Genomic DNA, 27,198 nt, shown 5'->3' on the forward strand with positions numbered 1-27,198 from the left:
TTATTTTTTTTTCTTTAAACTTCTCTGCTCTGTTTTTTGCAGTCAGTTTCATTTACAGCTATCCTCCCACACCTTCCAGTTGCCAAATGATTTTCCTTTCCTTTGAGTTTATTCATCACTGTCTAGGGAGAGGGAGAAAAAGAAATGGTCACTTCCAAGAACTCTCTCAAAAGAGCCAGGAACTATTCTCCCAGTCATCCTCAGCAGATTTCTCCTCAATCTCATTGGCCCAAATAGGGTGTGGTGTTTATCCTTGAACCCGTAAGTGGAGCCAGGGGATGGGATAATGAGCCACAAGCCCTACCACCTGATCAACTTCCCCCAAGCACCTGGGCTTTGCAGGAGGAATTGAAGGTGCTCAAATAAAAGTTAAGGTAGTTACTAAAAGGAGAGTGGTGTTGGAAGAGCAACTACAGTGCCTATTAGACTCCTGCTGTTCTGAGAATCGGCTCCAACCCACTCCTAGCAGCACCCAAGGAACTGGGGCTCTTAGCCTGACTCACAACTCTTGGAAGCTACTGACCCCTAGTGTCTGAGGAAAGCATCAGCTCTAGAATCCAGAGGCATGGGTTTACCTCTCATGAGAATCACATTGGCTGTGACACATTCACACACACAAGGAGGTTGTAAGCAAATTAAAACCTTTAGAAGTACTTTAATGAATAAGTGAGTTTAATTGAAAGTCTTCCAAAGACACTGTAAGACTTAGGCCTCCCTCACCTTGCTGATCAGCAACCTCAGAACACTCTCTGTAGTCCTTTTTACACCTGTAAATTGTCATCCACAGTGTATCTTTCTCTCTAGACAGAGGGTGTGCTTTTGAGGGTGGGGCCTAAGTGCAAAACACCCAGCTCCTCACCTTGAACTCCTGCATGCTTAGTAAACACTTGTATGAGTAAACGAAAGACCCAACTGTTGTTCAGCTCTCCTTTCCTCTCCCCTTCCATAGCCATGGCTTTCTCTTATAAATATCAGCTCTACCAGCTTAATTGTACTCCTTTTTTTTTTTTTTTTTTTTTTGAGAGGGAGTCTCACTCTGTCACCCAGGCTGGAATGCAGTGGAGCGATCTCGGCTCACTGCAACCTCCGCCTCCCAGGTTCGAGCAATTCTCCTGCCTCAGCATCCCGAGTAGCTGGGACTACAGGTGCCTGCCACCCACACCCAGCTAATTTTTGTGTTTTTAGTACAGATGGAGTTTCACCAAGTTGGCCAGGCTAGTGTCAAACTCCTGACCTCAGGTGATCCACCCGCCTCGGCCTCCCAAAGTACTGGATTACAGGCGTGAGCCACCGCGCCTGGCCAATTGTATTCCTAATAAGACAACTAAGCAATCAATTGTGTTTTGAAGCTGCATGTTATACGAATGGGAAAATATTCCAACAACCCCAAATACACATCTAAGCAGCTGCTTTTGTGTTGTGGAATACCCACTATCTGGTCAGCAGAGAAAGCAGAATTTTTTATTATAAGCAGATCAACATTGCTACTGTGAATTCTTTGAGCAGTAGGCAAAGCTGTGTTAGAATGGGTTGGTTCTTCTTTGGTCTGTGTGTGGCAGGTAACAGGACTTCTCCTGTGCTTCATGATTTGGGTTAGGAAGAGAGAGGAAAGGCAACAACATGGTAATTATAATATAGAATGACTCAAGACAAGAAAGAATAGGTTTTTGTTTTGTTTTGCTGTTAATTGACTTGTAATTCAAGCGTGAAATGTGGCAGCTTTCAGGATTGGAGAAACTTCGCACAAACCCAATATTAGAATTTAACTGCCATTAGCTGTGGAGGGCACCAAAGGACAGAGAGGATTTCTCAATCTGGGAGCTGAAGACGAGTTCTGGGGAACAGTGGCAGCCACAGCTGTAGAAATCCTGACAGCTGTTCAGTCTAGGCAGGCAGGGCTGCTGCTCACTGGAGAAGCTGCGGGGCTTCCTGGGCAGGGCCCTCCGCTTGCGTGGTGCCTGTAAGACCTGCTCTGGAGTGGAGGCATGCACCATCTTTCTTTTCCCCTTTTCACAGGGGAGGAGAAAAATGGGCAGATAAGTATCATAGCGGTCAGGTAGGTCATGGGATAGGGAAAAAAAATCAATCATTGAAAAAGAGTGACTGGAAAACCACACTGTAACATTGTGCCCTAAAGTATTGTATCAGTTTTGCCAGCCTGCACTTGTCTCTTAATTATGTAAACTAAATGCTATGTGTTATCAAGATTGTCATTATTACAATTTTGTTACTTTGTAGAGAATAAACATAGATAATAAATATTGGTTCTACATTTCAGTTGACAGATTTCACAATTTTGCTTCAGAGTCCTTCTTTGGGATACATCGCATTCTTGCAGAAATAAGGATTTTGTTCAGTCAGTGTTTAACAGAGACTTTTAAAAGCTACTAAAGTTGCAAACCACTTAAGAGTTGTAAGTCTATCACAGTCCACCCATTTGAATAGCCCCCTGTTTTAACCTGTATTTGTGCTTTGGGGAGAAAGTGGATGGAAGAGGCTCCACGCTGGCTTGGTCACACTGATGTATGAATAAACGGGCAAGTAATGGATGACCTGGGGTTCATGCCAGCCAACTCACCTGCACACCTGCTTTCACAAGCACTTGACAAGGCACCTACCTTTCTTAATGTGCCAAGTACATAATCTCTCTGATTCTGTAAAAAGATTAGCTATTAGGAAGATTACAAAACTTTGGGTACAAAAATAAGAGTATTTTTAGAATTTTGTTCTCCATGTGTTAATTTTATCTTCAGTGGGTTTTGTTTGTTTTGCTCCCTCTGCCCCACATCATAATTTATGTGTGTGTTTGTGTGTGTGTGCTGAATAGATGATCTCTAAGTAGGAAAATTCTCTTGGGAAAAATTCTCAGCATGAGAAATGTGGGGAAAATACAGCTGGACAGCTGTTTAATTTTGCCAAGAAAAAAATGAGGACTTGTTCTTTGCTGGTGCGTGAGACAGGGCTGTGTCACTGCAGTGTGAGTTGTGAAGGAGAGAAGCAAACGCACAGGCAGATGTTTACACCTGCTGCCTTCTTAAGTCCTCCCAATAACCCTGTAAGGCAGGTACTACTTCTCTTGTACAGAGGAGGAAATTGAGGCCTAGCTAAGTTATGCAGTGTGCCCAAAGCATAGCTAAACAGTGTGGCCAATTTTTAAATCCAGACGTTTCTAACTCAAGAGCCCTGTTCTTCTTACTATACCAAATGGCTCAGCCCTCAAGTTGTTGTCTTAGAAATAAAAATACAAACAACAAGGAACATTTGTTCAGCTTAGTGTTTCTCAACAGAGTAAGAGATAGCTTCTCTGGAGCCCTTACGCTTTCACTAAAAATTCAATTGTTTTGTTTTTATTTTGATAAGAACCCATTAATATTAAGCATATTCTGGTTCATCACCTTATAAGCAAGGACTGCTCTGTGATATAAGTAATGCTGGTTCTATCTGTGTTTACATTGACACCAAAAAGTGTTTCTCAACCCCCAGAGATTTCAAGCTAATTTACCCAATATCCATTCTTCCCCTCTACCTTACTAACAGAACCCTAATTTGCCTGGAATCAGCGATAGTCCTATGCTTCTCAGACTCCCTTGCAGTTACAAATGTCCATGTGGCAAGGTTTTAGCTCATGATATCTGAGCTATTAGATGGGGCTTCCCAGAAAGATCCTTAAAGTGGCTGACTTTTAAGATAGATAGAGGACATATCAGGTATTAAGCTGGTAAGAGCAGGTGCTACATTTGATCTCAGACAAAAGGTCAAGAAGCAATGGTCAATGTCTTTCTCACTCTCCAGTCTTTCTCCTCATCTAGCCAGGAAGGAAGGTGAGATATGACCATGAGGGCAAGAACACATACTAGCAGTGGTGGAGGCAAAGATATAAGGAGTCTGGGTCTCTAATGACTACAAAAAACCCCTCATTATACCAGCCCAGGGTGTGGCTGTCTGCAGACACTTCATTATATACAAAAAATAAGCTAATTACCCCCCTCTACTAAAAATACAAAATTAGCTGGGCGTATTGGCACATGCCTGTAATTCCAGTTACTCGGGAAGCTGAGGCAGGTGAATGGCATGAACCTGGGAGACAGAGGTTGCAGTGAGCTGAGATGGCACCATTGCATTCTAGCCTGGGCAATGAGAGTGAAACTCCGTCTCAAAAAAAAAACAAACTTTTTTTTCTTTCTTTTTTTTTTTAATTATACTTTAAGTTCTAGGGTGCATGTGCACAACATGCAGGTTTGTTACATAGGTATACATGTGCCATGTTGCTTTTCTGCATCCATCAACTCATCATTTACATTAGGTATTCTCTTAATGCTATCCCTCCCCCAGCCCCCCACCCCCCGCGACGGGCCCCAGTGTGTGATGTTCCCTGCCCTGTGTCCATGTGTTCTCATTGTTCAACTACCACTGATGAGTGAGAACAAGCAGTGTTTAGTTTTCTGTCCTTGTGATAGTTTGCTTAGAATGATGGTTCCAAGCTTCGTCCATGTCCCTGCAAAGGACATGAACTCATCCTTTTTTATGGCTGCATAGTATTCCATGGTGTGTATGTGCCACATTTTCTTAATCCAGTCTATCATTGATGGACATTTGGGTTGGTTCCAAGTCTTTGCTATTGTGAATAGTGCCACAATAAACATACGTGTGCATTTATAGTAGCATGATTTGTAATCCTTTGGGTATATACCCAGTAATGGGATGGCTGGGTCAAATGGTATTTCTAGTTCTAGATCCTTGAGGAATTGCCACACTGTCTTCCACAATGGTTGAACTAATTTATGTTCCCACCATCAGGTAAGCCGAGATGGCGCCATTGTACTCCAGCCTGGGCAATGAGAGCAAAACTCCATCTCAAAAAAAAAAAAAAAAAAAAAAGAAGCTAATTTTTAAAATAGCTTTATTAACATATGATTTATAGCCAGGTGCAGTGGCTCATGCCTGTAATCGTAGCACTTTGGGAAGCCAAGGCAGGTGGATCATTTGAGCCCAGGAGTTCGAGACCAGCCTGGGCAACATGGCGAAACCCTGTCTCTACAAAAAATACAAAAATTAGCTGGGGCATGCAAATGTAGTCCCAGCTATTTGGGAGGCTGAAGCAGGAGTATCGCTTGAGCCCAGGGGCGTAGGTTGCAGTCAGCCGAGATTGCACCACTGAGCTCCAGCCTGGGTGGCAGAATGAAACCCTGTCTCAAAAAAATAAACCAAAGGGATATAATTTACATACCATAAAATTCACCTGTTTTTTTTGTTGTTGTTGTTGTTTTGAGACGGAGTCTCGCACTGTCGCCCAGGCTGGAGTGCAGTGGCGTGATCTCAGCTCACTGCAACCTCCGCCTCCCGGGTTCAAGCGATTCTCCTGCCTCAGCCTCCCGAGTAGCTGGGATTACAGGCAGGTGCCACCACGCCCAGCTAATTTTTTGTATTTTTAATAGAGAGTGGGTTTCACTATGTAGGCCAGGCTAGTCTTGAACTCCTGACGTCGTGATCTGCCCACCTCGGCCCCTCAAAGTGCTGGGATTATAGGCATGAGCCACCATGCCCGGCCTCAAATTCACCTGTTTTAAATGCACAGTGATTTTTAGTAAGCATAGTTTTGTTCAAACATCCCCACAACCAAATCTAGAACCTTTCTGTTATTCCCAAAACATTCCTCTTGCTCATTGGCAGTCTATCCTCATTCCTACTACCAGGCCAAGGCAACCACTGATCCACTGTCTTTATAAATCTGCCTTTTCTGAACATTTCATATAAATGGGATCATAGAATATCCAATCTTTTACATCTGGCTTCTTTCACTTAACATATTGTTTTTGATAGTCTTCCATGCTGTAGCACATAACAGTAGTTCCTTCTTGTTGCTGAATAATATTCTATTGTATGGCCGTATTATATTTTGGTCATCCCTTTACCAGTTGATGGACATGTGGATTGTCTTCACTTTTTAGACCTTATGAATAATGTTGCATGAATACATATACATCTTTGTGTAGATGTATGTTTCCATTTCTCTTGGGTAGATTCTCAGGAGAGGAATTGCAAGATCATATGGTAAATTTATGTTTCATTTTATAAGAAACTGCCAAACTGTTTTCCAAAGTAAGCACACTATCTTATATTCCCATTGGCAATGTATAAGGCTTACGGTTTTTTCATATTCTTATCAAAAATTATTTTGTCTTTTTATTATATTCCTTCTACTGGGCATGAAGTATAATAGCATCTCCTTGTAGTTTTAATTTTCATTTACCTCACGACTAATGATGTTGAGCACCTTTTCAAATGCTTATTAGCCATTCGTATTTCTTTGGTGAAATACCTATTCAACTGTTGCCCGTTTTTAATTGGCTTGTCTTATTATTAACTTACAAGTGATTTTTATATATTCTGGATACAAATCCTTTACCAGAAATAGTATTTGTGTATATTTTCTCCCAGACTGTGGCTTGCTTTTCATTTTCTTACTGATGTTTCTTGAAGCACAAAAGTTTTTAATTTTGATGAAGTCAATTTTTTCAGTTTTTCCTTTCATGGATTATGCTGTTGCTGTTGTGTTTAAGAACTCTTTGTCTAACTTAAGGTTGCAAAGATCTTCTGCTTTCTTCTACAAGTTTTATAGTTTTAGCTTTTACACTTGGCATATGATTCATTTTGAGTTCATTTTTGTGTATAGTGTGAGGTATCTAAATTCATCTTTCTGCATGCAGATATCCAGTTGTCCCAGCACCATCTGTTGAAAAGACTGTCCTTTCCCCATTGAATTACCTTGGCACCTTTGTCAAAAATCAATGGACTATAAATGTAAAGTTTTATTTCTAGACTCTCAATTCTGTTCCATTGATCTACATGTCTACCCTTATGCCAGTACCACACAGTCTTAATTAATGTAGCTTTATAGTAAGTTTTAAAATTGGGAAGTCTAAGTTTTCCAACTTTGTTCTTTTTTAAGATTGTTTTTGCTTTTCTAGGTCCTTTGCATTTCCATATACATTTTAGGATCAGCTTGTCAATTCCTGCCCAAAAGCCTGCTGGAATTTTTATAGGAATTATGTTGAATCTATAGATCACGTTGAGGGGCATTGCTATTTTAATAATACTGAGTCTTCCAATTCCTTTATTTAGATCTTTCTTCTTATAATTTCTCTTAGCAATGTTTTGTAGGTTTTTTTTTGTTTTTTTTTTTTTTTGGGCACAGTCTCGCTCTGTTGCCCAGGCTGAAGTGCAGTGGTGTGATCTCGGCTCACTGTAACCCTGCCTCCCAGGCTCAAGTGATTCTCGTGCCTCAGCCTCCTGAGTAGCTGGGATTACAGGCACGTGCTACCATGCCTGGCTAATTTTTGTATTTTTAGTAGAGACAGGGTTTCACCATGTTGGCCAGGCTGGTCTCGAACTACTGGCCTCAAGTGATCCACCCACCTTGGCCTCCGAAAGTGCTGGGATTACAGGTGTGAGCCATCGCGCCCGGCCTGTAGTTTTCAGTGTATAAGTCTTGCACTTCTTTTGTTCCTAATTTTTCAAGTCACTGTTATATGGACTTTCCGATACATAAGGCCAAATTGAACTCATGATACATATTCTTATCGCCAAATAAAATGGAAAATTTAAACAAGTGGAGGTGTACTTAATATACATAAATGATATTTCTATGGTAAGGCCAAATGGTGCATTGTGTAAATGAACAGTTTCACAGTGGAAACAATGGAGAAAACCGAATTATTACATGGCGTGCATATCCAGTCCAAATGAACCTTGTCCTTACAGTCAGTACCGTATGTATATAAGCCAATAAAACAATGTCACATGGCACAATAATCAGTATTGTTAATTGAAATTAATTGTATTCTATTTTTGTTTATATTTTGTAAATTCACTTGGATTTCTATAAGTGTTATTAGCAAAAGGAATTTACACCTAATTTTACATGTATTGGCTCAATATTTTTTTCCTTTAATAGGTGTTGTCTTAGTTCATTTTCTGTTGCCATAACCGAATACCTGAGAGACTGGGTAATTTATAAGGAAAAGAGGTTTGTCTGGTTCACAATTCCAGAGGCTGGGAAGTCCAAGAAGCATGGTGCTGGCATCTTCTCAGCTTCAGGTGAGGGCTTTATGCTGTATCACAACATGGCAGAGAAAGGCCGAGAACCAGAAGGGAAAGCAGGAGTATGCAGAAAGGGACAAAACATGAGAGACAGCCTTGCTTTATAACAGCCTGCTCTCTCAGTGACTAAGAGATGGCATTAATCCCTTTCTGAGGGTGGATTCCTCAACCAAATGCCTCTTAAAGGTTCCACCACCTCTCAACACCATTACGTTGGGGACCAAGCTTCAACATGAGTTTTGGAGGGAGCTGACCATATTCAAACCATAGCAGCTATCTATTTTGTACTCACTATTGTGAAACACTGGCTCTAGTTTTTTTTACTTTACAAAGCATTTTCATTTCACCATCGTATTATTCTCACAGTAACACTGGAGCTTGGGTAAAATAGGGCTTTTTAAAATTCCTGTATTGTAAATCATGAAACTAAGATTCACAGAAATTAAGTGATGTTTGTAATTGTATACATCCATAAGTGGCAGTTCTGTGATTGCTGAGTGCAGTAGCTCACACCTGTAACCCCAGCACTTAGGAAGGATCTCTTGAGCCCAGGAGGCAGGAGGATCTCCTAAGCCCAGGAGTCTGAGACCAGCCTGGGCAACCTGGGGAGACCCCGTCTCTACAAAAGGTTTAAAAATTTGCCATGTGTGGTGTGCTCCTGTGGTCCCAGCTACTCAGGAGGCTGAGGTGGGAGGATCACCTGAGGCCAGAAGTTTGAGGCCGCACTGAGGAGCGATCACACCACTGCACTCCAGCCTGCGCAATAGAGTGAGACGCTATCTCAAAAAAAAAAAAAAAAGGAAGAAGTAAAATTAGGAGTTCAGGCTCCAAATCTCTTACTCTTTCCTCTATATCTGTATTGATTATTGATCACTTCCTTAAACCCTGCTAGGATACAAGAGAAATATAAAACTTTTGGAAAGCTTTATAGGTACCAAGATAAAACTAATATGAAGCATAGTAAAGCTAGGGTTAATATAATGGAGGCCACAGCCCAGACTCTAGATTCTAGCAGCATCTATAGAAAACAGACAACTATCCAGACCTGAGAGTTGAGTGGGAAGCACGCCCTGAGCAATGCAGAAGATGTTGTCAGGCAGCCCAGATCTACAGCACTCCCTCCACCCACTTCCAGGAGGGAAGGACTTCCTTCTTCAGCTGCTGCTAATGTTGGCAGCTGACAGTGCTCAGCTGAGACCCTCTTCGGGATTACCTGTGGCTGAGGAGAACTAGGATGCCCAAGGTAGGAGCAGTAGCAACCCATATCCAAAGACAGGTTGATGCTGGGACATGAAGGCCTGGCCCTTTCACCCGGCTTGGATCCACTTTGAAGGCCCAGCCCCGTTGCAGAGCATCCTCCTGGATCAGTCAGGCTTTTGTTTGCAGCTGCATCAGAATTCAGCCGCTCCCTCTGCCCTGTTTTACTGCCTGTATTCCCTCACAGGTGTTGCCCCAGAGCACTCTGAATAAACTTCCTACCTGTGAATCTCTACCAGAGATTCAGCTTCCTGCACCCAATGCTCTATAAGGTTTCTAGGCAATAGGAAATGCCCTAAAGGCCAGAATTCCTCTCGTGGGTATAGCAGAGAGTAAACAGAGTAGTGTTTTATAGTGGCTACTAAAGAAAAGGGCAATGGTGGTGGACTTTAAAAGACAGGATGAGCTGTCAGCCCTGATGGGGAGCCCCCAGAAAGCTGTAGCTGGCCCATGTGCCGCACATTTTGCCGAGTAGGGATACTGCCGGGCCCCCGATGTTCTGTTTGTAAAGTGGTTGTGTAGCCCAGGTATCAGCTCTCATCTTCACTGCCAACTGTCCTCTTCAGCTGCAGTCCTATGAATTGGGCCCTGAAGCTGGAACCGGAAGATCTGTTTTTAGATCTCCCTTGCCAATTTTGTGGCTTTGTGATTCTAGAAGTTGTATTTCTCGTTTGAAAAATGGGTATGCTTTGAGGATTGAAATGATCCTAATTTCAGGGGCTCTTCATGAGTGTCATGTGACAGGAGGATTTCATGGTCAAGTAAGTCTGGGTGACACTAGGCCAAACTAAGTTTAATTGATTTCTGAGGATTTCTCAGTCTTTTATATGTTGCTTTTCCTTCTGAGTTCCTTAAGGAGGGGGTGTAATCCAAATCATCTGAACCCATCAGGAAGACTTCTTGCTGCGGACACCCTCCATGGAGCATTAATAACCCTGGATCTTGCTGGAGTCATGTTGAGAAGCCCTGTCCCATCCCATAATGGACAGTTAACAAATTTAAAATTAGACTATTGATTACCGTGGTCTGCACTGCCCTAACCTTAAACCAAGTTAGGAGTCTCAGAAATATCGGAAGAGTTCCCAGTGATGCTGGCACTCATGATCGATGTGTTTTTGGTTATTTACATTTGGTAAGCTGTAATTTACCTCAAGGATACCTCCAAATCTGTGTTCAAGACATGTATGTTTTAAAGAATGTTACTCTCTCAAGCTTTTAGACTGGGGAGAAACGTGGCTTTCCAAGGCATACACTCTCCCTTGGAACAGTAGTAGCCATCATGTGTTGGAACTTATAGTTGACACCTTGGGGGGATGAAATGATATGTTGAAAAGGATCTGAAGGTGTGTCTGGGCTGTGGGAATAAGAGTGCTATGATGCATTAGTGATGTCGCCCATTAACAACAGCATTCTCCACCTTCATTTTAGACCACAGTTAAGTTTACCATATATACTCCTTTACCTTTTGAAGACAGTAGGAGAATAAATTATTTAAACCCTCTCAAGTGCAGTGTGTTCAAAAGTAACTCATGATCATCTTCTCCCCTTCTATGCCAGTTCTCTCCCTGTCAGATGATGGTGGTGGTCTCCAGGAACACACCCATGATTCCTACCTGGTCTTCATTTCCCATAACCCATCAGTCACCAAGTCTTGCCAATTTACCTTCCAAATGTGTCTCAAATCACTCCCCTTCCCATCCCAGATGCCACCCCCATTCTGCAAATGCTATTAACTGTCACCTCAACCTCAACATAGTCTCTCTGCCTCTGGTCCTATTTATTTATTTATTTATTTATTTATTTGAGACAGCATCTCGCTCTGTCGCCCAGGCAGGAGTGCAGTGGTGCAATCTCAGCTCACTGCAATCTCTGCCTCCCAGGTTCAAGCGAGTCTCCTGCTTCAGCCTCCCAAGTAGTTGAGATTACAGGTGCATGCCACCACACCAGGCTAATTTTTGTACTTTTAGTAGAGACAGGATTTCATCATGTCGGCCAGGCTGGTCTTGAACTCCTGACTTCAAGTGATCCACCTGCCTCAGCTTCTCAAAGTGCTGGGATTACAGATGTGAGCCACTGTGCGGCCTGCCTCTGGTCCTTTTTTAAAATGTATTTTATTTATCCATGTTTGAGATGGATCTTGCCCTGACACCCAAGCTGAAGTGCAGTGGTGCAGTCATGGCTCACTGCAGCCTCAAACTCCTGGACTCAAGGGATCCTCTTGCTTTGGCTTCCAAAGTAGCTAAGACTACAGGCAAACACCACAGCACCTGGCTTTTTAAAAATTAATTTTCATAGAGATGGGGGTCTTGCTTTGTTGCCCAGGCTGGTCTCAAACTCTTGGCTTCAAGTGATCCTCCTGCCTCAGCCTCCCAAAGTGCTGGGATTACAGAGGGGAGCCAGCCCGGCCTCTGCCTCTGATCCTGTACTCTTTAACCTCCTCCCCTAATCTACCTACCTGACTGCCTATTCAAGTGTGTCTCATTCTCAAACACTGTAATGACTTCCTCAGGGTAAAGCCTAACATAAATTCAGCATTACATAACTCCTGTATCAGCCCTGCTGACCTCTGGTCTCATTTCTTACCACTCCCTTGTACTCTAACAAAACCAGTCTGCTGACCTGCCTAACTCATGCTGTCTCTAGCTTCCATGCCTTTGTTTTTGTGATACCCTTTGCCTGGAATGTTTTGTCCACTCTATCTCTTTCTTGCTCAGTTAATTCCTACTCATCACTGAAACGCAGAGCTCAGACATCACCCACTCCAGAAAATCTTTCCTGACCCCCAGGCTTGATTAGAGCCCTAACCAATTATATATATTGTGCTATAAATAAATAATATAAATATGATATATAGTATAATTCTTTGTTTATGTGTCTATCTTTGCCTTAAGGCTGGGACTGTGTCTTATCTCTGTATTCCTTGAGCCTGTTACCATGGCTGCATTTATCTCAAGCGCTTAATAAATATGCATGGATTAAATGAAGGAATTAAATACCTATGATGAATAAAACTAAGCTAATAGTGACCCATCAACATCAGAAATATAACCAATACTTAGGTAAAGAATTTTCTTTTGCAGACTAAGAATGATTGCTTTGCATGGCTGGTGAAGTCTGAAGGAGAAAAGCAAGCAATGGGGTGGGGTGGCGGGCTGCGGGTGGCGGGGTCAAGGAGAGGTGCATTGTCAATGACAGTAGCACTGAGCAGATTCTAATGACTTCAGTGTGGTACAAAGCAACCTGGACACTGAATTGCATCTGGTTTCCAATGAAAGAGAACCACTTAGAGTGCTTAGCTGGGTTTAAAGCAGTTTCCTCACTTTTGTGTGTCCACTCTGGGTGTTTGCCCGTATCTGTACCTCTGTAGCTGACTTTTTAAAATGCCTGAACTTTGGCTTGTTTTTCTTCATGGATTACTAAAAAAAAAGAATACCTTCTTCTACTAATTAGATTAGATTAAAGTTAACCCATGGGACCCTTTGGCAAAGTACTGACTAGATTAATACTTCTTTTCAGCTAGTTTTTGTTTTGTTTTGTTTTGTTTTGTTTTGTTTTGTTTTGTTTTGTTTCTGACAACAGGGAAGGAATGGAGTGTAACCTGTTACCTTCTGGTGAAATTCCTCATTGTGCTTTTGTCACTGTATTCTTACTGTGTGCAAGACCTGCCAGTCACAGGCTCTAAGTCTAAGCCTTGGTTTGAACGGCCTTGGGAATAAAGTAGGTTTCCCAGACCCTCCCTAGGGCCCTCATTGTTTTGATTTTCCTTTTTACACATATCCACCTACAGTGTGCTACAGCCCAAAACCCAAACTTAGAAATAAACATGCAGTCCCCTTTTATTTATCCAATGGTGAGACAGGCCATCAGCAGCTGCAGTAGACTGAAGCCTAGAGGTAGACCCTCAAGTCAGACAACAGCCCTCTCCACAATAATCAGCCAAGGAGTGTTCACAAAGCCAGCATATCTTACACCCAAGCAGGACAGGAGTGTGGATCGAGGAGTAAGCTGCTGTGGTGTGGAAATTTCATGCATCCTCAAATGATGTAGATGAAGAAGGCATTTTACACCAAAGTAGCACCTTCTATGCTCTTATCATATGGCCCCAGAGTGCTGTGCCTAATGCTAAAGTTCTGGGGAGAGAAAGTGGTTGAAAAGCTGTAAACAAATAGTTGGGTAGACTTTAAAGTGGGGACAATAACACTCTGAGATTCAAAGTAGAAAAGAGCAGGCAAAGTGCAGCATTGATCACTTGGAAACCTCCTGACATTTTGTCACCAGCTTCTCTCCTCTACCTCCCATCTGAGGATTTACTAATCACCTCAGCTTTGTGTCATCCTCCCCAGGAAGGGGCAGTGTGGAGCCGTGGTAGAGCACTGCCTGGGAATCTGCAGGGCCAGTGGGGCCACCTGCCAGCAGCAGAGCCTTTGTGTGACCGTAGGGAAGCCTGGGGCAGGGAACCACTGCCCCTGCCACCAGCATGCTGTCTGTCATCAGCACCAGGAGCTGTGCCAGGGGCTTTGCACTCCTGATCTTATGCAGCCTTCATACTGCAAGCAGCACTTGCTGGAGCAGCCTGTCCAAGGTCACAGAGCAAAGGTCAGCTGTGTCCAGCATGGAGGCCCTGCTCTAGTCCATGGTCATATCACAGGTCCTTTTCCTTTTTGACAGCATTTGGCTTTTGTAGATTAACAAAATTATATATTCCAAGTTCTTAATTTTAATTGAAAAAAATTAACTGTGTGGTCCTTACCCTCTGTCTTAGTTGTCTATTGCTGTATAAATAATAGTTTACTACAGTTTAAAAAAACAAACATTTACTATCTCACAATTTCTGATCATCAGGAATCCCAGAGCTGCTTAGCTGGTGTTTGTGGCACAGAATTTCTCATGACACTTTAGGCAGAATGTGCACTGGGGCTGTAGTCATCTGAAAGCTTGACTGGGGCTGCTAGAGGGTCCTCCTCATTCACATGACTGGAGGCTGGAGCCCTCAATTCCTCACCACGTGGCCCTCTCCATGGGCTGTTTGTGAGTTTTCATGACATGGCAGATAACTTCCCCCAGTGCTGGTGATCAGAGAGAAAGAAAGAGTGTGGGAGCTTGGGGGAGAGAGAGAGAGGAAGAAAGAGATGGATGGATGAAGCTGCTGTGCCTCTTTTGACCTAGCCTCTGTGGTAGCAGGTATGTCACTTCTGCTTTTTCTTTCTGTAGAATAAAGTCGCTATATCCAGCCCACACTTAAGGGGAAGGGAATTAAGCTCTCCTTTTCAAGGGAAGAATATCAAAGAATTTAGGGACATATTTTAAAACCACCTACCTTCCCCAACCCATATATGTAAATCTTCTGAGGCAAAAAACAAAACAAAACAAAAACAGAAAGAAAAAAGCCCAGCATCACTACTAAAAGTAAATGGCACTGCTCTTTATCTGCTTGACTGTCACTTGCATGTTCTGGTCACCAGTGGCTCCAGTTAAAAAAACATTTCCCCTTCCCTAAACTGCTTCATAAGGAATGTTTTCATAGCAGAGAAATCTTTACTTTTCAAAGGAATTTATGGGGACTGGAAAGTGTAGAGATAATAATAGTTTGTCCTCTTGATTAAGCCCTGACTCTAGACCAGGCAGTATATCTAGGACTGACTTCCATTCTTTGTACTGCAGGCCAGTAGCCTAAGGGAAGCCACCAGGCGGCTGAGCTGGTGCCTGGGGCCTTCCACAGATTCTTCTGCAGGTGCTTCCATCTTCCTGTCACCCTTAGGTGAGGCGTAGCCCTCAGAGGATGAGGGTTAGCCCCCAGCTCATTCCTGCATGATATTCCCAGCCACAGGCCAGATGGCTCAGGTAACCAGATCCTGGGAGCCATGTCTCCCAGAGCCAGTTGATCTTGGTTGGGATTGGCCAGATATTTCTAGCAGTTTTTTGGGGGGATCACATAGACTTGAATGAAAGCTGTATAAGGTTACAAGGCTCACACACCTGGCAACCAGGAGAACTCTGCTGTTGGCTCTTCCCACCCCTCTGACCAAACTCCTGATGAACATTCTGAAAAAAAGACTTCTGTGGCCCCAAAAGAGCAACCCTAAAGTTAATTCTGTAGTTTAAAGTGATTTGGGGGGTAAAGGAGCAGAACCAATTCTAGAATAAAGGTGTTTTTACAACCCACCTCCAGCCCCCACAACCCTACCTTAATCAAAATAAGTATTAGGAACTTATTCCACTTAAGGATAAATCAGACACTAAGCCTAAACACTTGAAATTATAATTTCTTCCTGTGAGATGAAATGATTAAAATTTCTACAAATTATGATTACACACAGATCCTTAAAGAAAAATATATATGTATGTATTTTCAAATGAGTTTATCAATATGGTATAGAATATTTTAAAATATTTAACTTTCAGTCTGTCTGAAATGAAATGAATTTTAGTTTATAGGAGTGGGAGGTAAAGTCACTGAAATCTGAAGAAAAGTAAGAAAAGAAATTGTGGGTGCAAGAGTGTTAGGAGGTCAGGGTTGAGAGAGATCAGTAGTTTATTTTTTAGGCATGATGCCTTTAAGATACTTGTTAAATATGCAAGTGGAAATGAGCAGTAGGTGGTTGGATAAAGGAATCTGGAGTTCAGAAGAAGGTCTAGGCTAGAGGTACAAGTGACTAGCCAAGAAAATGGATGACCTTACCCAGAAAGTGAGTTTAGATTGAGAAGAACTCTAAGGACTAATCCTTGGGTATTGTAGTGTAGTGTTATACGATAGAACTTTCTTCCAAGATGGAAATGTTCTCTATCGTCACTGTCCAGTACAACAGCCACTAGACACATGTGGCTGTTGAGCACTTAAAACATGGCTAGTGCAACTGGGAAACTGAATTTTTAATTTTATTCAGTTTAAATAGCCACACGTAGTTAGTGACTACAGCTCCAGTGGGTAAAAGTAGAAGAAATGGGGGATGAGCAAAGGAGAAGCCTTTAATGAAGGAAAAGAACCAGAGGAGAACGTTGTCTTAGAAGCCAGCTATGTTGAACGTTGCTCATAGATCTAGTTGAGGAAGATTTAGGATGGTGTAGTATGGTGAAGACAAAAGCCTGATTGGAAAGTGTTCAAAGGAGAATAAAGGGGAGAGAGAAATCGTAGACAGCAAGTCTGGACAAGTCTTTCAAGGAGTTTTGTGGTTGTCTAGGAGAGTGTGGGAGTAAACAGACAGGGAAAATGTAGAGAGGGCCAGGCAGTGCCGAGGGCGCGCTTGAGGTTAGTGGTCATGAATTTAAATGAGACCAGTTAGTGTGATCATACAGTCATTCCCCCTTATCCACCAAGGCACATTCCACCACCCCCAGTGGATGCCTGAAACCATGGATAGTACTGAACGCAATTGCCATCAACTGAAACATGTTTCTGTCCATGTCTTCAACCCATAAATTTAATGCCTTTCCGTCTTAACTAAGAACTTATGCACTGTGCTGTAACTTCTGCAGTTCGAAGCATGACAGTGAAACTAGCACAAATTTATTTTTCCTTTTTCACAATTTCACAGATAAAAGATTTGGTTTTATTGTAGGTCATAGCAACCTCAGCATTCATTTTTTTTCTTTCCTTATTAAGTCAAGAACTTTTACCTTTTCACTTAAAGGAAGCACTTTACAGCTTCTCTTTGGCATATCCGAATTACCAGCATCACTACTCTTTCATTTGGGGCCGTTATTAGGTAAAATAAGGGTCACTTGGACACAGCACTGTGATACTGCGACAGTTCATCTGATCACCAAGCCAGCTACTAAGTGACTCACAGGCAGGGACTGGAGACAGTGTGGATGCACTGGACAAAGAGATGATTCAGTCCTGGATGGGACAGAGCAGGATGGTGTGAGATTTCATCATGCTATTTAGAATGGCAGTCAATTTAAATTTTATAAATTGTTTATTTCTGGAATTTTCCATTTAATGTTTTTGGAACTTTGTTGACTGTGGGTAACTGAAATGGCAGATAAGGGGAGACACTGTATATTTTTCTCCAGCCACATATGTCAGCTGAGAGCAGGCACAGAGTAGCAAACAGCTGAATTTATCCACAGGTGGGATTTAACCAAGTGAATATGAAGTGAGGGGGCAAGTGAGAATAATTGATTGAGTTAAGGGTTGCAGTGATAGGTCAGGGAATCTAAGACACAGAGAGAGAAGAGAGGACACCGTGAGAGTACGGAATGGTGAAAAGTGGACAGTATATGGGGTATAAGGCCTAGTGCAATGGAAGAATTATTGGATTAAGAATAGTTGGAAAGAATGAACTGGAATGACAATGCAAGATTGTTGGAGAAGGGGAGGCTTGAAGATGAAATTATGGAGGGCATGAAGTTGTTGGTAATGGCAAAGTAGGATATGGCCATGGGAGCAGGTATAACTGAGATGGAATGGAAAAAGACGGAATTTATAGGCCAAAATTTTGCAGGGACCATCTAACAGACATGGAAATTTCCGGGATTTATATAGGTTGGTGCAAAAGTAGATGCGGTTTTTGCCATTACTTCCAATGGCAAAAACCACAACTACTATTGCACCAACCTAGTAACAGAACTAACATTGGAAAATGACTCTTCAAGACATAAGGCAGAGTAATCTGGGGAGGAATAGGTGGCTGCAACGGGGAGGGCTAACTGGTGTTGGTATCAGCAGTCTGCAGGTAGGAGATTCAGAGCAAGGTGTCAGGAAGGACAGACAATTAATTGTTTGCAAGCAAGAGAGTAGCAAGGAAGACACCTACTCATCCAACAGGCTGTTTGGCAAGAGGGAGGTGGGAGAGAAAACAGCCACCTCTTGAGAGCCATAGGAGAAGGCAGTGCCTTCAGGCTCTGTTAGAGCAAGACAGTGAAAGGAACGCTTATGAGAGAGGGCTCACCAAAAGGACTTATGATGGACTTGGGGAGGAATAGGAGTTGGCCAGAGAGGGTTGGACAGAGCCATATGGAAAGGAGAGTGAATAAGGAGGTGAATGAGGGATGACCTGGAGTTGAGGAGTATAAATTGGAGTAAGAAGTACCTTGAGGTGAAGCTTGATGGGGTCTCCAAGACAGACAGTAGACGTAAAGGTACTAGTGTGGGAGCCAAGAGAAGAGTTCATACTTAGAGCAAGATCTCTGGATCTTTGGACTGACAGCAATAGGCGGTAGGTGGTCTTATGAAGAGGATGAGGGTCATGAAGGAAACCTCCTCGAAAATTACAGAATACCCCTCAGGTGTCCTACAGTTCCTGCATCTCTTAACCTGCTTTTTCTAAACTTGAAGCAGTTATGCTTAAACTCATCAACGACCTCAGTTAGATTCCTCTTCTGTAGTGTGGAGTTAATCCTATGGTAGAGCTCAGTGTTGGAGCAAGGACAAATGATGACAATGTCAGGGCCAGCGTGGGTCCCAGCAGTGGTGCTTGGTAGAGGTCAGTTTCCTCCTCTCCTCCCTCAGCTCCCTCTTGAATTTCCCCTCCTATGAAGGGAAGTTGTCTTTCCATTGGTATTTGCATGCCAAAAGTCAAAGATGCCTTTTCCTTCCCAGACTGAAAATCTATGTAATTCTCAACATAAATGACTGTATGTCTGGTTTCTCTCTACTTCCATCTGCCCACCTTTGACAGGCTTCATGGGTATGTGACCTCTGTAGGCTTTGAAAGGCCCTGCTCTTGGTTTAATATTCTGCTGTTGCCACCCTAAAATTCTTAATGTTTTAACAATGGTTCCCCATTTTCATTTTGCACAGAGCCCTGCAAAGTGCCCATTCTAACCCCTAAAAACTAAGTAACTGGTGAAACATGACCACGGGACAGTCAGGTAATTTGATTTATCATCCCATTCATGTGTCAACATTTCAGGATGAAGGGTATTTTGAAAGTAATGGAAAACACCTTAACCATATCCTTTGTAAACAAGAACGTAATTGAGTACATCTAAACCCCTATGAACGCCCAACCTTTAATCTTATTTTTTCAGCATGAAAAAACATCATCTCTTTCAGAAAGATTCTTCATTTATTGTCATTAACCCTCATATTAATAAATTGAAAATCTGAAAGTTATTCTTAACTTCAAGTGAAGCTTGACTGAATTATTATTATTCATGCCAAACAGAGCATTGAATTCTTTCTTTAGAGCATTTCTTACCTGGATGTAGAAGTGCTCTTGTTAATTTTACAGCAAACATCTGTTTCCTCCAATGTGTATGTCCAAGAGGTGTAGCCTTGAGATGAGGAAAGAAATAACATGGGCAGGGCAGGCGTGCATACCAGACTGGATCGTCATTTGTCATTTATCTGGACAGAAGGCATACTGGCCTCATTCCACTCACCAGCTGGGAAGAACAAACTCCCTACACAGATATAGCCATCAAACTTAGATTATGGTGACTAATGCTAAATGAAGAGTCCACACGGGCTTTCTAGGTTCAGCAGGGCCAGACCTGTACTCTATGTACTCTTGACCCAGATTCAGAATTAATTTATCACCTTGACAGGCAACCAAGTGCCTGGAGTACTGAAACTTTAGTAGTTATTTAATGTGGGAATCACAGTAATGATGCTGTAATATAAAACAGCAAATATTTCCTAGAAGGACAGCGTTTGGATTGGAGAGAGACTCACACCACATCCACAATTTCTTCTTCAAACATTAGAATACTTTTTGGAAAGCGACAGCCTAAATTGTAGGTTGTTTCTTGGTTTTAACTGTCATTTGTGTTTGTTTGTTTTCCTCTAAGAAAAGAAATATGCTCTTTTTTTCTTTTCTTTTCTTTTTTATTTACTTTTTTTCTCTCACCTAAACCCCCATAGTAGACAGGCAAATTTAAAAGTATGTCTTTCAAAAACCCAGTTTGTCTTCCTACTGGCCATTTTGCCTTCTATTCTCTGATTAGAAAACTAATTGTGATACTTTATTATTCTTTAGATATAAGAATTCTGACTTTTTACACTTATCAATAGACTTTTTTGAAGTGTACAAGTTGGCAATATTAAGTTATTTGTTTTGCTGGGCTATTTCTGGAACTAAAGATTTATCACATAAGGTGACAAATTGAGAAAAGGAAAAAAACTAGGCTTTTTTTTCTTCTTAACTAATTTTTATTAAATTGGGGGCATCTAGTTACTGCGGTTGAGTAAGTGTTAGCCTTACCTGGGAAGCTGTAAATGATTATTTTGCCCTCAAGTGCAGCTGGCAGAGTCATCCATGTCCCTGAGGCACATCTGCAGAGTGAGTGGGCCCCTTTGAGCCTGCCCAAGCCACAGCTCACAGTGAGGAGGGAAGTGTAGCCCAAAGGTCTTGCCAGGCTTAGCTCACAAGGTGGCAGTCACTTAGCGTCCAGGAAAGCTTCATTCATTGTCTTGAGGTGAGCAAGTGGCCACTTGACCAGCTTTCCCACAGGTAGTCAATAGAACTAATGACAGCTGGTCACAGGCACACTCCTGCCCTCGATCCCAAGGCCCTAAAGTGAGAGAACTTCTCGAGAATTTCATTCATTCCAATATTTTTTGGACACCTACTATATGCCTGGCACTGTGCCAGATGCTAGATGGGCAATGGTTGACGTGATACATATGGCCCTTGCTCTCTCACGGAGCATACAATCTAGTGGAGCAAATCAACGTTACAAATCCCACAAATTAGAGGGGGAAAAAAAACAGTATGCTAAGTGAATTTAAAGCAGGACCTTATTTAGACAGGGAGCTAAGGAAAAACCTCCAACTTTAAGCAAGAGAGGTGACTCAGGTGAAGGCAGAGGGCGTACAGGTTGAGAAACAGCTTGTGTGAGGGCCCTGAGACACTTGCAGGCACGAGCTTGGCTTTTCCAGAAAACTCAAAGGCCACCAGTGTGCCTAGAGCTGTGTGAGCAAGATTTTGAGAGGTGCAAAGAAGTCAGGAGGGTAGATCAGGGCCAATAACATAATGCTGGATAACAGCATTAGAGATTTAGGATTTTATCCTAAATGTTGTGGAAAACTGAGGAGTTTTAAACCAAGATGTGACAAAATCTGATTATGTTTTTAGAAGTATTTTTAATTCACAAAGGGTAAGGTTTAATGGAGAGCAAGCCCTTAATTTTTTGTATCACTTTGGGAACTAAATCGAGGAGCATGAAACCATCAAAATGATCGAATCAGGGGCAGCTGGGTGAGTGAGTGGGGCTAAATTTGTGCCATCTGAAATTAGGGTCAAAGTTCTGATGGCTTCAGTTGTAGTGACGGTTCTGCTGCAGAAATCCCGTCTGTCCTTTGGAAAATAAATTTGATTTTAAAAACCTCAAAACACAGCCCAAGTAGCTTAAACCATCAGTACAAGTTTCCACTGACATCTGCCATGCAAATTTGTACTTCTTCAGCCGGTTGCTCTTCCTCACAGTTAACGCTGGAAATCAGAGGCCATGAGAAGAAAGCAAGTGTGGATATTTGGGCATGGTAGATGGTGTTCATTTTCCTAGATTTTTAAAATTTGATTGAATGTCAAGAGTGAAAACAAACCAACCCTAAAGTCCCTTAGCATCATCTCAGATAAGGGGAGAAGAGAGATGTTGGAATGAGGTAGGTAGGTTTGTCTAAGATGCTGAAACTCAAAAGGACTGCTCATTTCTATCTTGACCTTCTTAGTAGATAATAAAAAAGCCCCAGCACTTTTCAACAAGTGAACACTTTGTGGGCCCAACTTATGTGTCTGAAAGAGACTCTCTTTGCTATTCACCAGGGAAAACTGGTTTAAATTGGAGGGTTTTAGAAGAGTTGGGATTAATGTGCAGATTGATTTTACTGCGTATGAATCTTCTATGACTGATGGTTTAACCCTTCTCATTGAGAATGAGTTTACCTGTTGTCATGTGTTGGGAGTAGCATAATTTCCTGATCAGTACCTTTATAATTCTGAAATAATTTACTTCTAAAAGATGAGAAACTTTCTTAATTCAATAGCTTTAGGATAAAGCAAGTTAAGTAACTCAAATGTTTTTCTGGCATTTTTCTTTTACTTCAGAAAACTTTTTAGAACAGTGTTTGTTCTACTATTCAAATGACTAAAATAATTTGAATATTTCTTCTGAGAGAATGAAAATGAGAAAGGATGTATGAACAGTCCATGTCGCTGCTTAACTCGCCCTAGAAAAGCTGGTCAGAGAACAGACCTAAGGAAACTCTTTAGTACGAAATTTCATTATAACTAATAGCAATAGCATTTCAGCACTACCTCTGTATTTAAAAAAGAAAAAAGATTTAGGGACCCTTGACAAATTTAATAGCTCCTTAGAGATGATGTTAACAGTTTAGTCATAAATTTTATGTTTCTGTCCTGTGTTCAGTGACATACCAGGAAAACACATTTTCAGAAAAGGTATGCTATGTAAATTCTTTTCATTACTATTTTACTTTATCCTACAAAATAATTTTTTGAAAATAGAAACGCTGGAAATATTTTTTTAAATAGTAACTCTGATTTTCATAGTAAATTCAATTTTCATAATGAACTCATGATCTAGTGTGTTTAGTTTTTGAAATGTCCATGATCAATGTAAAAAGAAAAAACAAACTTATCACCTTTACTCTCATTAAATTTCTATAAGGAAGACCTTCAATTGAAATCTAATTTTTTTTTGTTGACTCACCCAATGCTATATATAATATATTACTGTTATTTTGTATTGCTGATGTGGAAAACTCATGATATAAAATGAAATTGATATAAAAAGACAGCCATCTGACAGCCTGAAAGTGGGCGGCAGGGGCAGTTTATAACTCAATTCATATTGTAGATTAGGAAATAGAGGCTGACAGCTATGAAGCAGTAGCCCAAGGAAACACACCTAATAAGAAGTGCAGTCAAGTCCAGAACCAGGTCTTTGATTTGATCCAAAGTTTTATCAACTCTAGAACCATCAAAGATGGCCTAGATTGCAACTTTGGATGAATTAGCATTAGTGTAACCTTTATATATATACATATACATACACACACACACATACACATACATACCAATGTAGCTGAAGATTTATGTATTTATATTACAGTTATTAACGGTATTATTGAAATGTTAATGAGAAAATGTATTGTACTTTTGACATTTTTTTCATAATCCTATTCCAAACAGATTAAAAAACACAATAGTCCACTAGAGGGCACCTTTCTTCAACATCACGGTCTGTTCCCTTCCCCAGTACTCTATTAACCTGGTTTTAATCAGCCACTATCGCCTCGGAGCATTGAAAAGCTTTTTTATTGTCAGAGATTCCATGTACTGCTTTAGCAAAATGCATGTGTATTGGTAGGCAAGGCTATCTGTGCTGCTAAGATACCTGGAATGATAAAGGGGAAGCATGACCCTTATTCCCCTACACACACACACACATGCACACAAACTTTGTGTTAGTTTGAGCTTAGCCCTTCTTGACATGACAACCGAACTTATTTTTATTTGGAAAGTCTTGCCTTGGCCCTGGCAAATTTATACTACTTTTCACTTTTTTCTGCCACTGCGTTCTCTGACTCCAAATGCTGGAAAACAGAGAGTAAAAGAGGTGGTCTTTAAATGTTGACATAAATTGGGGACGAAACGATGTAGACTTCACCCAGATTTACTTATCCGTCAGTTGCTGTTTTTCTACAGCATGTGAATTTCAGTTAGTGTTGGGCATAAAATACTATGGGAAAAAGAATAGGATTGTGTCCAATAAACAAGTACTCTGGCAGATTCTATTGAAATATAAAACCATCTCATTATTCTAGAGGCGAAGGGAGGCTGCCTGCTATAGCATTGCCTAATGCATTACATTTCAAACTGTGTCTGTAGAAACCCAGGGTTGCTGGAGATACTTTTAGAGATTAATTTGTACCTATTATATGAGCGGCTAAACATCTCATCCCCAACCCCCCAAAAAAAATCAAACTGGAAATTAAAGAGTTCTGAAATGTGAAAATAATTCAGAATACAACTACAAATGAGATAGTCTATGGGACTTTGGAGAAAAGTCCTGTAAAGCTGTGGTAAGAAGAATATAACATTTCAGCCCAAACTGTAATGATTTAATTCCCTCATAATCTGTGCAAAGTATTTCTCTCAACCCAATTTTTCGACATCAGCATATTTAATTTATCCTGCCAGGTGAAGTAGTCTTTCACAGTCCTCAAAATCAACGAACTTATAAATATGTGTCATTGACCATGAAGGTGGTAGCTCTGTACTGGCCTTTCTAAAAAAATTCATGCCTGTGCATGCCCAAGCAATAAAATTACGCAAGTTGCCCAGAGGCCCAGCTTGGTTCAGTGCCAGGTTAGGATCAGGCACATCTGTTTGGCACAGTCTCTCATCAAGCCTAACACTCGGTTGTGCAATGACAAGCAAACACCCAATATATCAAATGAGAAGGTCCTGTTATAGATTAATGACCTATTGTAAGTTTGGGTACTCTGTCTTATCTTGTTTATAATCAGAAATATGAGTAATTGCTATATATTGTTAGTAAACCAATTTTGAATAAGTTTCTTGCTACTTTGCTTTTAAGATTCTGGACATGTTTAATGAAGAATACGCAGAGATTGCAGCATAATCCATTAAAAGAACCGTTACCATTTACAACTACTTACTTGTGTGAAACAGGATTCTTTCGATGTGGCACAACCAAACAAAATCTTATTCCAGATGTAGCTTTACATTTAGTTCTATGTAAAGCTATATCTGGAATAAGATTGTAACTGACATCTATAAATTCTGCTTTCTCTTTTTTTATATCACAAACAGTATCATGTTCTCACTGAGAGACACATGAATATAGATTTGAACTCAGAATAATTTTATCCTGATAGAAACATTTGATTGTTCTGCATGTTGGTTTTCATATTGATTTTCATTTTAAAAGCAAATTCTAGTATTTAAGAAAATAGAAGAAAAAGTGACAACCAATTAGTGATTCACACTAATAATTTTCTCAGGAAACTATTTTTTTCATATAATGTGAAATAATAAACATAAGTATAACCAAGGTCAGAATAGTCCAAACTTCTGAGTAAATTAATTTACATAGGTTATAAGACTCTCAGGTAAATTTCTTATTTATAATTATAAGGCTAAAAAATTATAACCTGTCTCATTTTTATTCTTCCCTCACTTTCTATTTTTGGGCCTCAAGAGTATTGTTAGAAGTGGAGAAGTATCCTGACACTAGCTGTCCTCTTCTGGGGCTCTGTTCCACATCTATAGTGTGGGAAATGACCTTGACGCAATAGTAGCCTGCAAGTACACTACCAGACATTCTATCCCAGAAGTCACAGGCCAGATTAAGATGTTCAGATCACACAGTTCTTTACCTCTATTTAAAATGCAAAGCAAGAAGCAAGGGAAAGAGAGATGGGATGAGCTGACTACTTAGGATATGGCACAGGAGTATGGCGGGACCTTGAGTTACGCAATATTTATATGTCCAGCCTCTCTGCCACGACAGCCTTTCTTGTTGAGGATATGGTTATGAACCACAGTTGAGGTTTGAGAAAGGATTCCTGTTCCACTTAGACACAAGGTATCTGCCAGTGACACACAACTTGCTTTGTAAGAGACAGCCAATTCCCTCTGGCTTCTTCTGTAGCTTGCCTCTTAGCCTGATGAGAAGCTGAGGATTGCATTTACATTTCTTGGGCAGAGGACACATTGGACCAGAATGGGTGTCATCAATGGGAAATCAACATAAGATCTAATGAATGAGGGCCTCATGTGGCTCAGATGATTTAGTGTGTCATGAATATTAGGCGGTTCTTTAGTCTTTTCATCCCTTTCTATGCTTAGCACCTACACACTTGATCTAGGCTTAACAAATCTGTTACTAACTTACTTATTGATATTTAACACATCTCATGAATTCTGACTACAGTAGTCTCCCCCTTGGCCTGCCAGGGATACTTTCCAGGACCCTCGGAGGATGCCTGAAACCGTGGATAGTCCCAAACCCAATATATTATGTTTTTTTCCTATACATACCTATTATAAAGTTTAATTTATAAATTAGGTACAGTAAGAGATTCACAATAACTAATCATAAAATAGAATAATTATAACAATATGCCAGCATCATGGCTCTTGCACTTTGAGGTCGTTATTAAGTAAAGTAAGGGTTACTTGAATACAAGCACTATGATACCAAGACAATCAAACTGATACTGAGCCAGCTACTTAGTGACTCATGGTGTAGAGTGTCCACAGTGTGGATATGCTGGACAAAGAGAGGATTCACATCCTGGGTAGGATGGCATGAGAGTTCATCAGAAGAATGGCACAGAATTTAAAACTTATGAATTGTTTATTTCTGGAATTTTCCATTTAATATTTTCAAACCATGGTTGACTACAGGTAACTAAAACCTTGAAAAGCGAAACCATACATAAGGGGGAATGATTGTATGTCTGTTTACTTACTCATTATCTAAATGTAACACATACATTTCACCTGTGTCTTATAAGCTACTACATAGTCATTATCTATACTTAACACACGTTTATGAGTTTCATCCATCTTCTTTTTCTTGTTCATCTGTAGCAGAATTGACTGTTGTCAAATAATACAACAAAGCCCCTACAAAATCTCTTGGAAAGAGATTTCTTACTGGTGCAGCCTCTGATTCCACGTCCTTGCCCTAGGGGTTTTAACCTGCAGCAGCTCCAACCAAGCAGCTTTAGGGACCAGATCAAGGCCACCCAGCCATCTGTGCTCCTGTATCTTCCCCTATCGCCACCACAACTTCCTTTTTACTCGACATTAATTTGTAACTTTACTCACCATATCTTCAGTCCCAAGACTGAATGAATGCCTGCCTGACACTCCTGACCCAGTTCTTCCAGCACCTGGC

The 27,198-nt window shown here is 41.1% G+C and overlaps 1 protein-coding gene and 1 pseudogene across 17 annotated transcripts in view; one reads left to right on the forward strand and one right to left on the reverse strand.

Annotated features, from left to right (window-relative positions):
* The window catches only part of SCHIP1 (schwannomin interacting protein 1), an 819,796-nt gene that overhangs the window by 728,100 nt on the left and 64,498 nt on the right, over positions 1 to 27,198 (forward strand). The gene's annotated exons all lie outside the window — the stretch shown is intronic.
* Positions 3,613 to 3,767, reverse strand: LOC115934264 (uncharacterized; annotated as a pseudogene).

Source organism: Gorilla gorilla, chromosome 2, assembly GCF_029281585.2.
Source record: "Gorilla gorilla gorilla isolate KB3781 chromosome 2, NHGRI_mGorGor1-v2.1_pri, whole genome shotgun sequence".
Lineage (NCBI taxonomy): Eukaryota > Metazoa > Chordata > Mammalia > Primates > Hominidae > Gorilla > Gorilla gorilla.